Genomic DNA, 13,857 nt, shown 5'->3' with positions numbered 1-13,857 from the left:
GAAACACTCGTGTTGTGGCACAATGTTGCTATTCTACGCGGGGCGTTTGCTGTGTTTCAACGTATGATTGAGGAATTCCACCTGGATGATTGTGTGTGAACAATGCCTGCGATTGTTCATAGAACTTGAGGAAGACTTGGGAATTGGCGAAAAGGGGCTTCCGCTGAGCCCATCCCTTAATGCGCCGCTGCCAGTCACAATCCCGGCTTTGGCGAACGCTCGACTTTTCTTTTCTGTCTGCCCGGTGTGGCGACGCAAGTCAACAACAGTCTTGAGGCTTACGGAATTGCCACCGCTGCTACAAGTTAAATTCGGGGTGGTGCGTGGTAAGCAAGCTTTGGGTGGTGCCACAGAAGAAGTGGCGTGCGATGGGAAAGTTTTTTTTATTTTTTTTAACAAGGGAGGATTGGTTGGTGGGTGGAATTTTCTTCGCGAGGCAGAAGAGGAGAGAGGAGAGTGTTTCATTACAGTTAACAGCGCCCATGGAGTTAAAAGCGACCAGCACAGCAGCATCGGGAAGGGTACAGCGGCACACGCCAGCAATCCCCCACCTTTGTTTCACTTAATTAAAAACAACACACACGGTTCATATATATATACAGTCAACAAAGCAACAATATTGCGGTTCACGTGCGTGTGGCTACAAAATGTGTGTTGCGAGTTAAGGTAAAATAGTGCTTGAAATATACTTTGATCAATATTTGTTTTGGTGTGTGTTAGGCCACGTAGTAGTTTATTGCTGTTAACCATGCACCACCCAGCAAGATGATAGCCCTTAGCCAAGATATAAGACGATTCTGTCGGGTAGCAGCGGCTCAAGGATATTGACGTGAACCAAACTAGAAACAAATATGGATCGGTCGCATTGGCGACGGCAACCAACGTTTGGAGGAGAAGACCTTGGGTGCAGTTTCCTTTTTGATGTATTTTTTTTGCGAGTGAAAAATGGGTGGAAGAATGTTGACCCTTGAAGTCACTCGTGGCACTCCAGGCTGAGCAGGAGCTGCACGACTTGAATGAGACGCTTTGGATTGACGCGTTCTCCGTTGTATCTTAGATTGTGTGTGCGTGTGTGCGTGGTTGGATCATTTCAAAGTGAGACCTCATGGAGGTTTTCATTGGCTTTTTAGAAGAATTGGTTCTGGGACATTATCAGCCATGGTCAATCCTCTGCTGGACAAAGTCGTCACTAAGCCGGCACCAAAAGATCTGGGGCAGGGTGGGGGGGGGAGTACAAATGAATGTCAAAACTCTTAAGTTTGCCTTCAACGATACCAGCCCACGTAGGACCGCTTTCACTAATTATATCAAAGGGCTTTTAACATCCACTTCACAGTAGATAGCACGATTTGGTAATTACCCACCAACATTTTCTGCCTTCAAATAAATAGCCACTCGGAGTGAATCCCAATTCTTTGCACTGCCTGGTTAACACCCCCCCCCCCCCCCACCATGTATATAGCAGGATGATGTACCCCGGGTTGGAGCTCAGTTAGGAGGGAAGATGTAAAAGATTCCCCACTTATCCACCACCAGGCCGGGAAGCGCTCCCAGAAAGCTTTATTTAGCCACCGCCGGCAGAGCCGTGCCGGGTGTGGTTACAGACACCTCCCACAAGTGATAAAAGGTTCTTTACAAATACGTTTCCTCTGCTCTCCACTTTTGGTGCTTTATGACTGTTCTCTATGCACAGATGTCCTTTTGCTGCTTGTCACCGAAACATGTGAATCGGGGTGGGGTGGGCAGGCAGGCAATGTTCTGGTTCGCAAGCCAAGAGCTCGGCTCAGACCAAACACATTTCACATGATTCTGCCTGGCATGCAGTACTTGAGTTACACCAACATATTTACATTTCCAATACAACAGATTTTTGTTGTTTTCAATTACCTTAGTTGAGCAGAGTGTGATCACCATAAACCACGGTTGTTTTTCACGTACGGAGCCAATTTCACAAAATAGTTGCCACCCCCCCCCCCCTATCGTGGTACCTAAATGTGTTTCTGTGGCCCACAGACTGTGGTGGATCGGCAAAGCCGTAGACCACTCTGGGGCACGTCGCCCTCAAGTCCAAAGTTTGGGCCTGCCTTCACATCGAGTGCGCTGAGAGTTTATATCTCGCTAGAACGTTATCAAAACAGCGATTATATCCCTTTGCCTGCTGACCTTCGTGTGCACTCCCCGGGGTTGGCTTGGTCAGCGTTTCGCTTGAGCCTGCCGCCCGAGTCTAGCAGAGGACAAGTGGAATCTTAGTCAAATCTTAGTCTGCAGATTTCATCACACGGTCATTCTCTTCGTCTAATAATCCACAATGTAGCCCACCCTGACTCAACGTTGGTGTGGAGATTGTGCAATCTCTCCCAACATTATTAGGTCTGCCAATCGGTGATCTCAATACATTTTACATCTATATATTTTTACACGTAGCCAATTTTCACTCATTGGTCTTCCTTTATCCGCCGCAGTATCTTAAGAACTTCACAACATTATCTGAGTCTGCGTCTTCGTTTGAGACTGATGACGCCCATCTCGTCGTGTCGCGGGTCGTTGTTCGGGCCCAGCCGGAGTCACCGGCACGCTTGATGATTTTCGTTCACAGTCGTTTACGTTCACTGTCATCGTAGCGATTAAATAAACAAAAAATTCTCCGACGAACGAATATGTTCGTCCTTGGAATTGCGCGAAAGAAATCGGCACTGGTGGTGGGTGCTGCTCGCTAACTTTACAACTGTCCAGCTCCAAATCTGCCTGTCGCCTGCAGATGCTCGTTGTAATTACTGGCGAAACGTCGTACTCGAATTCTAAATGTTGTGGGTTTACTCCCCAACACACAACCTGCGTGCTGTACGAGTAACGAATTGGCACGTTCTGTTTACGTGACAAACCTTACTTAATTGGCTGTGGCGGGTGGTGGCGGGTTTGACGACACATTTATATATTCGCGAGTTCTAACCCCAAAGCAAACTTCTCTTATGTTCAGCTCCGCTTGCGGCTTACCTGGTGTCTGTGCGCCATCGCAGAAATGGAACGCTGCGCTTATTGCGGACTTTCTCAGTTGCTGCATTTGTGGGGTGGCGGTGGCGTTGTTCGTAGCCGCGTTTTCCCCAACAGCTGTTCCTCTTCACCAGTTCAGGCACGGCGTGGCCCCTGCAGCCACAAAGCACGCAGTGGTGCTGAGATATTACAGCATCACGGCGGCAAATGTGGTATTCGTAAAGTGTTGCACTGTACTAGCAGTCGGAGGGGGTTCTGGAGAGGCCACCGCAGAGGTAATTTTGGCCTACTCTTCCAGTAAAGCGTTTAACTAGTAGCTATCATTGCGTCCAAAGAGACCGCGATTTACAGGACACAATGTTTGGGGTGCGGTTCGTGATGAGGAAGGCAGGGGATAAGTTTAAAGTCTGTATTGTCTAACCAAGTCTGTATTGTCTAACCAAGTGTAAATTGTCTAACAGAGTGTGTATTGTCTAACCAAGTCTGTATTGTCTAACAGAGTGTGTATTGTCTAACCAAGTCTGTATTGTCTAACCAAGTCTGTATTGTCTAACAGTGTGTATTGTCTAACAGAGTCTGTATTGTCTAACAGAGTGTGTATTATCTAACAGAGTCTGTATTGTCTAACCAAGTCTGTATTGTCTAACCAAGTCTGTATTGTCTGTGTATTGTCTAACAGAGTGTATATTGTCTAACCAAGTCTGTGTTGTCTAACCAAGTATGCATTGTCTGAGTGTGTATTGTCTAACAGAGTATATATTGTCTCAGCAGATGAGAACACGCGAGACCAGCCAGCCTAGTCTCTCGTTTTGCGAGAGTGACCTGGGGAAGTAGGGGGTCGACGGCTGGTGCGGTACGATCCCAATCGAGTGGCTTGCGGTGTCGTTTTAGAATTTGACAAAACGTTGGAACCCTGACGCCGGCGCACGCGGTGTGGGCCCAGTCTTGCGATCGAAGTCGCGGGCGATCTCTAACGTCCGCTGCGAGCGAAGCAGACGGCACACATGCACACACACCGCGGTGCTAACCGGGGCGGCCCGCTGGATCTGAACCGCGAACCTCTGCGGCAATCGCAGCGCTACCGCCGGTGCCGCCGCGGTCGAGGATCTGCGGCGGCACCGTGAGTTGACGGACGGGCTCGGTAGGCACGGCGGTGCGGTGTCATGCGGCAGGCATTGCGTACTGCGGGGGGAGAGGATGGCACATGGAGAGGTGTTGGCCCGGTGCTGAGTGAGGGTAGAGGGGAGGGCAGAGCGGACGCGACAGTGCAGGTGGAGCCTTGGGTCGGTGGATAGACAGCGGGCCTGCAAGGCAAATCTGCCAATGGAGCTGCTGATTGTTTTTGTTTGTTGCCGTACAATTTTCAACAATATATGTAAATTATTTATTTGAACGCGTGTTGTTGCTATCTTGAGCCAAAACGAGACGGCTCTGCCCAGTGGTATGTGGTAAGCCATGCGGTAGGTTTCGTAACGATTGGTGTAGGGGTTCATGGATTTTGTGAAAGCATCTTGAGTGTTCTCGGATGGACACAGACCTAATATTCCTTGGCCATAGCAATGAACGAAATGTCATCATCATTAGCGATGCTCAATCCACTGCTTAATGAAGGTCTCCCTAAAGTGGTTCGTCCTCTATTCGTGATCCTGCGATGTAAAGAAGGCCGATCGGTCTCTACAATAAAAAAGTCGGAAATAACCCATTGAGAGACCGATTCATGTGATGGGTGAACATACCGCTGTGTTCACCACCACCACTGTTACACATACACCACTGTGTTCACCACCACCACCAAGATACATTTTGAAAAGCACCCAGATGAAGAACATGATGAATATTATAATTGGTTCTTTACCCTTCTATCTGGCAACAAAACTGACACCTTTTTGTTGCCAGATAGAAGGGTAAAGAACCAATTATCATATTTTTACTGGCAAATGAGGTCCCCATAGTATGATGAATATTTGCAAGTGGGGTTACCACCATTCCTTGTCTTCCCAGGGCCAGTCGCTCCTCTTGTCGAGATGTTCATCTGTGCTTCCCCCGGCGTGAGAAGTCCTGTCTTAGTTGTTGTCGGTTGAGTAACAATGCGCCACTCAGTCACAGGTCGTTCACCTCTCGTTATCGCGAGGGTCTTCGTCTCACGGTGTGGCCTGCTGGTTCTCGGACCTCAGAGGTGGCAGCCAGATTTGCTCGGCGGATCTGCCATATAACAACCCTGTGGATGTGTCTGAGATTATAATAATAATCATAACATTTGTAACGGGGGAAAGCCTGACGTCTGTCTGCCTCTGTGCATGAGAATGGGGTTGGTCGTTCAAAACGAATGAATGCCATTCTAAATGAATTTGTGAGTTCAAATGTGAATGGTGGATAGAAAAAAAACGGGGAACCCATAACATCGGTAAGCATACATTGGACGATGGGCCTGGTCTGGTGCAGTTCGACTCCCGGCCATGTACGTACTGTATGTTGTACAAATGTATGTTGAACTTCTTTCGCACCAGTACGTAACCAACCGTGCTAATCGGAGGCGCCGGGTTCGCATCAGTGGCAATTGAAGTCAGAACAGATCCATGTCCTCCCCGCCCCCTTCACAAACCCGCACCGACCGGCGTGGTGAAGTTGCGAATGCCCTGGACAATATGTATTTACTTCACATCGCGCGGTGAAGAAAATAATGAAACACGGGGCAACATTGTGGCCGGGAGGGTGCAATGGAGCCAGCCGCGCGCTTATTTAATAAACGACTGCGCCAATTGCAGAATTGCACCGTCTGCTGAGTCAAACAAAAGTGGATAAAAAGTGCCAAGCCCGGGACGTCGGATTTTGAAAGCTCGCACAGAGTGGCCCAAATGTGTCCGCGTCTGCAACGTCGCGCGGCAACGTGCACACCTTCAAACGCGGCGAAAGGTGCAGCCGTGAAACCGTCTTGCCCATGCCACTGCCAGCGGAAGGGTCCCTGCACTAGCAGGAGCCCGAGAAAGATTGGGGGGGGGGGGGCATTTGACCTCCTCTGTAAGAGTATAGGCCAGACAAGTGGGAGTCGGCGCACGCGGCCTCTGCCGCTGGACTCTCGCTGCGGTGGCCACGCCGCTGACCACTGCTGGGTCGGTCGCACGCTGTCGATGGGATTCAAGAACGGCGCCCCACTGTTCCTCAGATGCCTCGCCGGGAGATAGAGTCGAACCCGCACGCCCTCTTAGACTCAAAGTCCAGGGCGGTCACCACCACCACCACGCCACCGAAGAGCAATCCCCCCGTGATCCTCTCGACGGCCACCCTCTCTGCACGCGTTTGACGGCGAAACGCAACCGCTTCGGACAAAAGCGCTGCAGATGTTTAATGCAGTGGGGGTGGTGTGGTGGGGGTGTTGTGAGGGGGGGTATATAAATATATAAACGAGCAATGCACAACACAGGCGTTGGAGGCCTTTGTCAGAACTTGGAAGAATAAGATTTTTTTTAAAGGCATTGAAACCTGTTGGGTGAGTTTTGTCAGCGTGTGCTCTCAGCTCCCCGTGTCTCTCATAGAACAAACAGCCTGCATTGCCTCTAGGGTAAGAAGTCCTGAAAGAGAAATATTTGTTGTAAATAAATAAATAAATGGGAGTTGGGTTTTTTTGTGTGTAACCCTTCGTGGTGCCATTTATCCGTGTATTTGTCGTCGGGAAGGTGGCACTGAGGAGGTTGGAATGACAACGGCGACGATGATGACGATGGGATGAAGGGTCGGGGGGAGTTGCTACCTCCAGAGGTTTACGTTGTCCACGCGGAGAGTGAGACAGAGGCGCAGCCCTGCAATTGCTCGCTCACGCCATTGCTGGCAGAAGGGCCTCCACTAGTGGAAGGGGCCTCAACTCGAGGGGGCTTCAGAGAATCCCCGCTCGAGTGGTATTTGGCCTACTCTTCCACGCTGATCGGACGTCTCGGAAATTGGTGGGGGTACCCACGCTTGACCCCACCACAATGGGCCTGCTGGTCACGTTCGCTCTGCAGGGCACATTCTCCCTCTTGGGTGGACAGGGTTTTTAAGTCGCCTGCGCGAGATCGTTTCATCTGCCGGCGCAGGGAGATGGAGTTGATTCGTCGGCGGCCTCTGGATTGCAAGTCCAGTACGCTCTCCAATACATCCCTCCCAGAGGAACTTTGCGTTTGTACAACAGCAACAAGATGAAGAATCATAATCGCTCCAAGTAAAGAAAGAGCCGCTGCTTTAATCTGGCGCTGTGAATACCACAGCGATGTGTCTTTAGAACCAGCAGTGTACTTCCCCAGCGAAGCCCGCTGAGCTAAAGGAAGCCCTCTTTTTTTTCAAGCGCGACTCGGCCGGCATGCAATGAAGGGAAAACATTCAGTCTCCTGACGACGCTCCCGGCACGTGTGGCGAAACGTCGGACACCGTGCCGAACAACAGCCGTGCAGCGCACGTGCCTGAAGGCTGACGCGGTGTCGCTGTTCTGCTCGTGCACGCACAGCGCCTAATTTCAGTCCTGTTTTGTACAGTGCATAATTAGTAGTCATAACGACAACAATAATTGCACTATGTAACACTATTTTTGTTCCTGGGTAGTAAGTGTTATTTCGTAATTGCTTATGCCTAAAAAGTATAGAAAATGGCTATTATTCCCCACAAACTTTGCTTTTGCTACCAGGACAGTGATATTTTGAAGTGTACCTATTTTCAATGAGAAAACGGGCGAATTTGTGTCTTTTCGTTCACATAAAGTCAGAAAAAAACATATCAATCAAAATTAACATATATTTACTAAAGTAATACAAAAATTACTACAAAATATTTAGAAGTGAGTCGTTTTTAGAGATTTTACGATTATACTGTAAATCACTTTCATGAATCAGCCCCCAAATGTAGTCTCCCATCATGTTCTCGTTATACTGTCCCTGGCAGCGGCGTTCAAAGTCCAGTATATCCTGGTGGAAGCGCTCGCCTTGCTCCTCCGAGTACGCTCCCATGTTCTCGTTGAATTTATCAAGATGAGCATCAAGGATATGGACTTTGAGGGACATCCTACAGCCCATTGTGCCATAGGTCTTCACCAGAGTCTCAACCAGCTCCACGTAGTTTTCGGCCTTGTGACTGCCCAGGAAGCCACGAACCACTGCGACAAAGCTGCTCCAAGCTGATTTCTCCTTACTAGTGAGCTTCTTGGGGAATTCATTGCACTCCAGGATCTTCATTATCTGTGGTTCGACGAATGACACCGGCTTTGACCTTTGCCTCAGACAGCGTAGGGAAGCAATCTTGAAGGTACTTGAAGGCTGCCAACTCCTTATCTACAGCTCTGACAAATTGTTTCATGAGGCCCAATGTGATGTGCAGTGGTGGCATCAGCACCTTCCGGGGGTCCACCAGTGACTCCCACTTGACGTTGTTCCCCCCCACAGAGAAATCGGTCCGCTGTGGCCAGTCCCGCCTGTGCTAGTGCGCCTTGGTGTCTTGTAGGCCTCACACATCTTAGCAGATGCTTCCACAGAGTACTTTTTCGCTTTTGTCTCGGTAAATTGGCATCAGACATAGCAAATTGCGTTTGCCGGACACTTGCAGCCTCTTGATGCCATCTCAGAAAAATGCAGATATGTATCCACTTAGGCAGCTGGAACTAAACTGAACTGTTGGGCTTAAGGCCCCTGTATTTATACTCCTATTTATATTACTGGAAAGTTATGGAATGTTATAGAAGTTACTCCAAGTTGACTCAGCACTGAATCTATCTGGAATGTTATAGAAAATAGTTTAAATTCAAAATATCACTGTCCTGGTCACAAAAGCAAAGTTTGTGGGGAATAATAGCCATCGTCTGTAATTTTGAGGCATAAGAAAATAGGAAATAACACTTACTACCCAGGAATAACAAAGAAAAAAAATGTTACACTGCAATTAACAACCCTTTGTCCATCCATTGCTGGACGACAGGCCTCCCCACGAGGTGTCTGACCATACTTCACCACGGTGACCATACTTCACCAACAGCGAGATAATACGACAAATGGCTAACCTTAAACACCCAGTCGTTCATAAAAATTGAAGGCAGTATAGTACTATAGTAATAGAGCAATTGCAGAATCACTGAACTGGAATTGATAGATTGAACGCATTGAGCACGGGGCCCTTGAAAGTGCGGGGCCCGTAGCTACTACATGTGTAGCTACACGTGTAGTAGTATGTAGTAGTAGCTACTACATGTGTAGTAGCTACTACTACATGTGTAGTAGCTACTACTACATACTACTACATATGTAGTATATGTAGTACATATACTACACGTGTAGCTTTTGCTACTTGGATTATAATCCGGCACTGGATGCTCCACATCCTCCAAAATGATACCGGGAATTAGCAGCACACAGCGCGGTCAGTGTTGATCCAAATGAAGGTGGAGATCTTGTGTGTGCACGTGTGTGTGTGTACACGTGTGTGTGTGTGCACGTGTGTGTGTGTGTGTGTGGGGAGCGGTAGTGTAGCGGTTAGCGCGCTGCGCTATGAACCTGGCGACCCGGGTTCGATTCCCGCTCACGGCCAACACCAGTGACGATTATCTGAACCGGTCCTGGGCCTCCCCTAGGTCGACTCAGCCTTAAATGAGTACCTGGTGCGGTGTGTAAACATCGCCACTGGGGAGACAAAGGCGGTCGGGCGTGGTGCTGGCCACCCAACCCCTTCGTGTACCGTTCCGGCCTTCATAGGTGCTCGCTAACAGCACTTGCCCCTACAGTCTGTTAAGGCTATACGGGGGATCTTTGTGTGTGTGTGTGCGCTCGTCAACGGGGAGCGGTGGTGGAGCGGTTAGCGTGCTGCGCTACGAACCCCGGCGACTCGGGTTCGATTCCCGCTCACGGCCAACACCAGTGATGATTATCTGAACGGGTCCTGGGCCTCCCCTAGGTTGACTCAGCCTCAAATTAGTACTTGGTGCGGTGCGTAAACAACGCCACTGGGAAGACAAAGGCGGTCGGGCGTGGTGCTGGCCACCCACCCCGTCGTGTACGGTTCCGGCCTTCATAGGTGCTCGCTAACAGCACTTGCCCCAACAGTCTGTTCAGGCTATACGGGGGATCTTTGTGACTGCTTGGCCATCCACCCCCCTCGGGTGCTGCAGTGCCGGCCTTCATCGGTGCAACTCGCGACGAACAGCACTTGCCCCTAACAGTCTGTGAAGGTTATAACATGGGGTCGGGCTCTTTGTCTTTGTGTCGCGCCATGCGGGATATATCTTCGTATGAAATGGTTCCGACTGCATCGCGGGAGACTTGGCAATGCGACTGCAGCAAACCTTGAATCGACGGAGAGATGATTGGGATTGGGGAACTGATTGGGATTGGGGAACGTTGGCCGGTGGGCCGCGGCGTGCACGAGAGGATCGGAGTCTCGGAAACCTCTTCGATGGACTTCTACATCGACGTGGACTTACGGTGACCACTTTCAAGGTGCTCCAAGTGCTGCCACCCCTAAGCAACAAATCGCCCGATCTCGTCGGATCCCTGGAGCCAAGCGGGTTTCGGCCTGGACAATGCTTGGGATGGGTCACCATCGCGCGCCTGCGGGGCTACGTGGTCACCGGAGGGCAGGGCACAAACAAGGCACTGTTGTACCGTACAACTATCCATGTATATGCTCCTTGCCTTCGCAAATGGTCAAATAAGCCCCGTGACCTGTACAGCACTCATGCAACACTGGATCGAGCGGGTCTGTGTGGTTTTTAATATTCTCAACTTGCATCTGTTTCATTTACTTTGCAATTCGAGGTGTCGGCGAATACATTTCAATGAGTAAGTTTCGCAGCGAGAAGTGCACCTCCACGTGGAAGATGACATCACGGCAGCTGCCGTTGTGATGCGGCGGCCCTCCATCCGGCAGCGGATTAACAAGGGAGCTCCTGCACGTGCCCGTGGTGTCATTAGGATCGCTTAATAGGATCGCACAGCGGCTGTTTGCTTGCGATGCTGACCTCAATCATTGGTAGGGGAGGGCAGGGTCGGGAGGGGGGGGGGGATTAGAGGCCCCCATTTGAACCGTGAGACTCGGACCTGGTGGGAAGTGGACCGTGGGGGCTTTGGAGTGTCTGCCAAAAATGATGCCGAACAGCCCCAAGGTGTGAGCGCATGAAGAAGAAAAAAAAGTATATACATTCCTGCGGAACACGCAGGCGTGCAATAAACCTGTCTCATTTAAATATTGCCAGATTGGGTAAAGAACAGTTGTCAAACGTAATCACAATCATTACCATCACCATGTCTCACCCGGCAGGTCACATTTTCCACCAAGCCACTCTGCTCGAATTTACGGAGCGGCAGTTTTTTGCTTTGACTTCTACTCTGGGAGCTAAAGAACGGAAATTCCGGCCAGGGCTTTTATAAACTGCTGACAAATTCCGCCTTTGGAATGCGCGGAACGCTGCTGCTGTACATTCTGCTTCAGTGGCGAGGAGAGAGGAAGGCCGGCCTCAAAGTTATCCAGAATGCTGCAAGCCCGCAGAAGCCTCGCTCAGAGGCCACATGGAAAATAAAAAATAAAACTCTGCTCCTGTTTTTGATTATAGACGCGAACAACATTCCTCCAGAGTGCACACTGCCGCCTCACATCCTCCTACAGCCCTCGCACTCGACTCTGCGATGCATCCTAAAGCCAGCAATCAACAGCAATCACCACCATGATCGATCCACTGCCGGATGACGGCCTCGCCAAGTCCCGTTGCTAAAGTAATTCTCACGGTCTCGTGATGCGATAATCCACCTGGTACCTGAACAGTCGGAATGATGCCATTTACCTGCCTTGTTCTCTAACACATCTCTTCTTCTTATTATTATTCTCCCGTCTTTTGTTCTTGACTCACCCCGTAAACAAAGCCATGGGTCCTACCGTTGTTGCCGCGTGCGTGTCTTCGTGAACGGCACTGGAAGATACATTTATTATTATTATATTATTCTGAAGCTGATTGCGATCATGATTAATGGGCAAGGAACCTCATTTGAGGATGACGTCGCCTTGACTCAAATATGTTTGTTTTTAATTTCGCGGCTGTAAATAAAACACGATTCGTTTGATGCTTTCAGAATGCACTCTGAAGTTTCGCACGAACTCGATTAACTCCGATTATCATCCAGAGGCGGGGCGGGTTTGGCACGGGGCCTCGGAGCGCTGAGCTGGAGAACCTGAATTCGAATCCCGAGTCGAGACTGTTCAATTAAAATGATAAATAATGTAGATTTCTTTGGCAATCCCCCGGCATATGAAGCTGCTATCACCACCTTGATCTTGCTTATTGGGGATTGTTTGACCATACTTCACCACGCTGGTGCAACGGTGGGAGGGGGGGAGGTCTAGGACCGTTACCAGATGCCACTCGCTACTGATGTTAGCCGTGGCTGGGAATCAAACCCAGGTGACAAAGTTCACAGCGCAGTGCACCGTTTCATCCACCCAACAGCCTTTGAAGGGCATTCAAGCACGGGTCTCTAGTGTGGGGGGGGAGGGGGGGGTGCTCCACTGAAGTTGTGAGTTCAGAAGTAGTTGTAATGATGCCACGCGCTGACAGCTGCCGAGTGCCACATTTCAGGATCTCAGGCCACGGTGCCAAGAGCACGATTTGGGTCACGTGACTTACAGATTCCAAGTATCCCCTTCTTTACGTACATGTTTTTATTTTATGAACAACTTTCGCTTAATTACTTATCAATTAAATCCTTTATTGATCTGCGTCAACGTTGCGGCACGGTTTGATCGTCTTATCGCGATGCGCCGCTGTGAACCTCCTGCCTGCAAACCTTCCCAACAACAACCACAACAACAACCACCACGCACCAACCACATCTACTACTGCCATGTCCTGTCCTGTCGTGCATCCGTGGACGGCAAGGGCTGGGAAGGAGTCTCCGATTTTGGCGGAGAGTGAGCGCATTCTGCACTGAGCAGAGAACAAAAAGTGAATCTCCCGACTTATCATCAATGTGTCATCAACGGCCACGATGGATGAAGGCCTCCCCACATCGCCACCGTCTCATCACACAGTCCGAAACAGATGGAGTGACTCCACCGAACTCCTCCGCGCGAGTTCATCTCTGCTGCCTCATATCCTGGGCGGACGTTCCGTCGGACGCGTGCCACTGGCCGCCACTATTCGAGGACTATCGGCTGTCAGCCCTTATCGCGACGCATCCAGCGCGCGTCCATTCGCTGTTCATCCCGGTTGGAATGATGTCATGGACCTGGCGTTGTTCTCTAATCCATGGCTTCCCCGGTCCGTCTCTCCACGTAATTCCAGGCGTGCATCTCACCACGCTTTCGCGCTTGCACGAATGTGCTTAATTCTGTGAATGCTTCATACGGCTGTCACCATAATCACATAAGCCCGTCCTACAGTTCCTGGACGGACAATTATGTTCTTTGAAGGTGAGTCATTTTCCGCATTACAGTTTAATTGCCCACTCTCGTTTTGAGCAGACGAAGCGCGCACCCTGCAGTACAAATCCTGTGTTCCACCGGTTCGGTGCCGGGATAAATTCTCACCAAATACTTCCTCTCGAGGTGTACAGTGGATGTGGTGTGCCGGGTACAGAGACCCGGACAGACCCCGTGGGCATGAGCACTCGAATAACGACTCGGTTAGTACCGCACTCAGAGCGTCACGGATGTTGAGCGACCGCGACTCGAATTAAGTTCTAAAGCCAGGCGCAACAAAGTGTGGCCTTTAAGAAAGAGGTGGGGCCTTTAAGAATGAGTTGGGGCCTTTAGGAAGGTGGGTATTTAATAAAGACGTGGCTTTTAGGAATGAGGTGGGGCCTTAAAGAAAGAGGTGGGGCCTTTAAGAAGTTGGGTCTTTAATAAAGACGTGGCTTTTAAGAAAGAGGT

The 13,857-nt window shown here is 50.0% G+C and overlaps 1 long non-coding RNA gene across 1 annotated transcript; it reads right to left on the bottom strand.

Moving 5' to 3' along the window:
* Nucleotides 1-2,024: 2,024 nt before the first annotated feature.
* Nucleotides 2,025-5,933, bottom strand: LOC133355606 (uncharacterized). The gene is made up of 3 exons (XR_009756706.1): nt 4,972-5,933; nt 2,995-3,144; nt 2,025-2,224 (listed from the first exon to the last, which is right to left on the bottom strand). It is a non-coding gene; the product is annotated as an uncharacterized LOC133355606 (long non-coding RNA).
* Between the last annotated feature and the right edge of the window lie 7,924 nt (nt 5,934-13,857).

Source organism: Lethenteron reissneri, chromosome 51 (assembly GCF_015708825.2).
Source record: "Lethenteron reissneri isolate LAM-NWPU_2019-01 chromosome 51, ASM1570882v1, whole genome shotgun sequence".
Lineage (NCBI taxonomy): Eukaryota > Metazoa > Chordata > Hyperoartia > Petromyzontiformes > Petromyzontidae > Lethenteron > Lethenteron reissneri.
The sequence above is the reverse complement of the archived record's forward strand: the minus strand, read 5'-3'. Positions and strand labels throughout refer to the sequence as shown.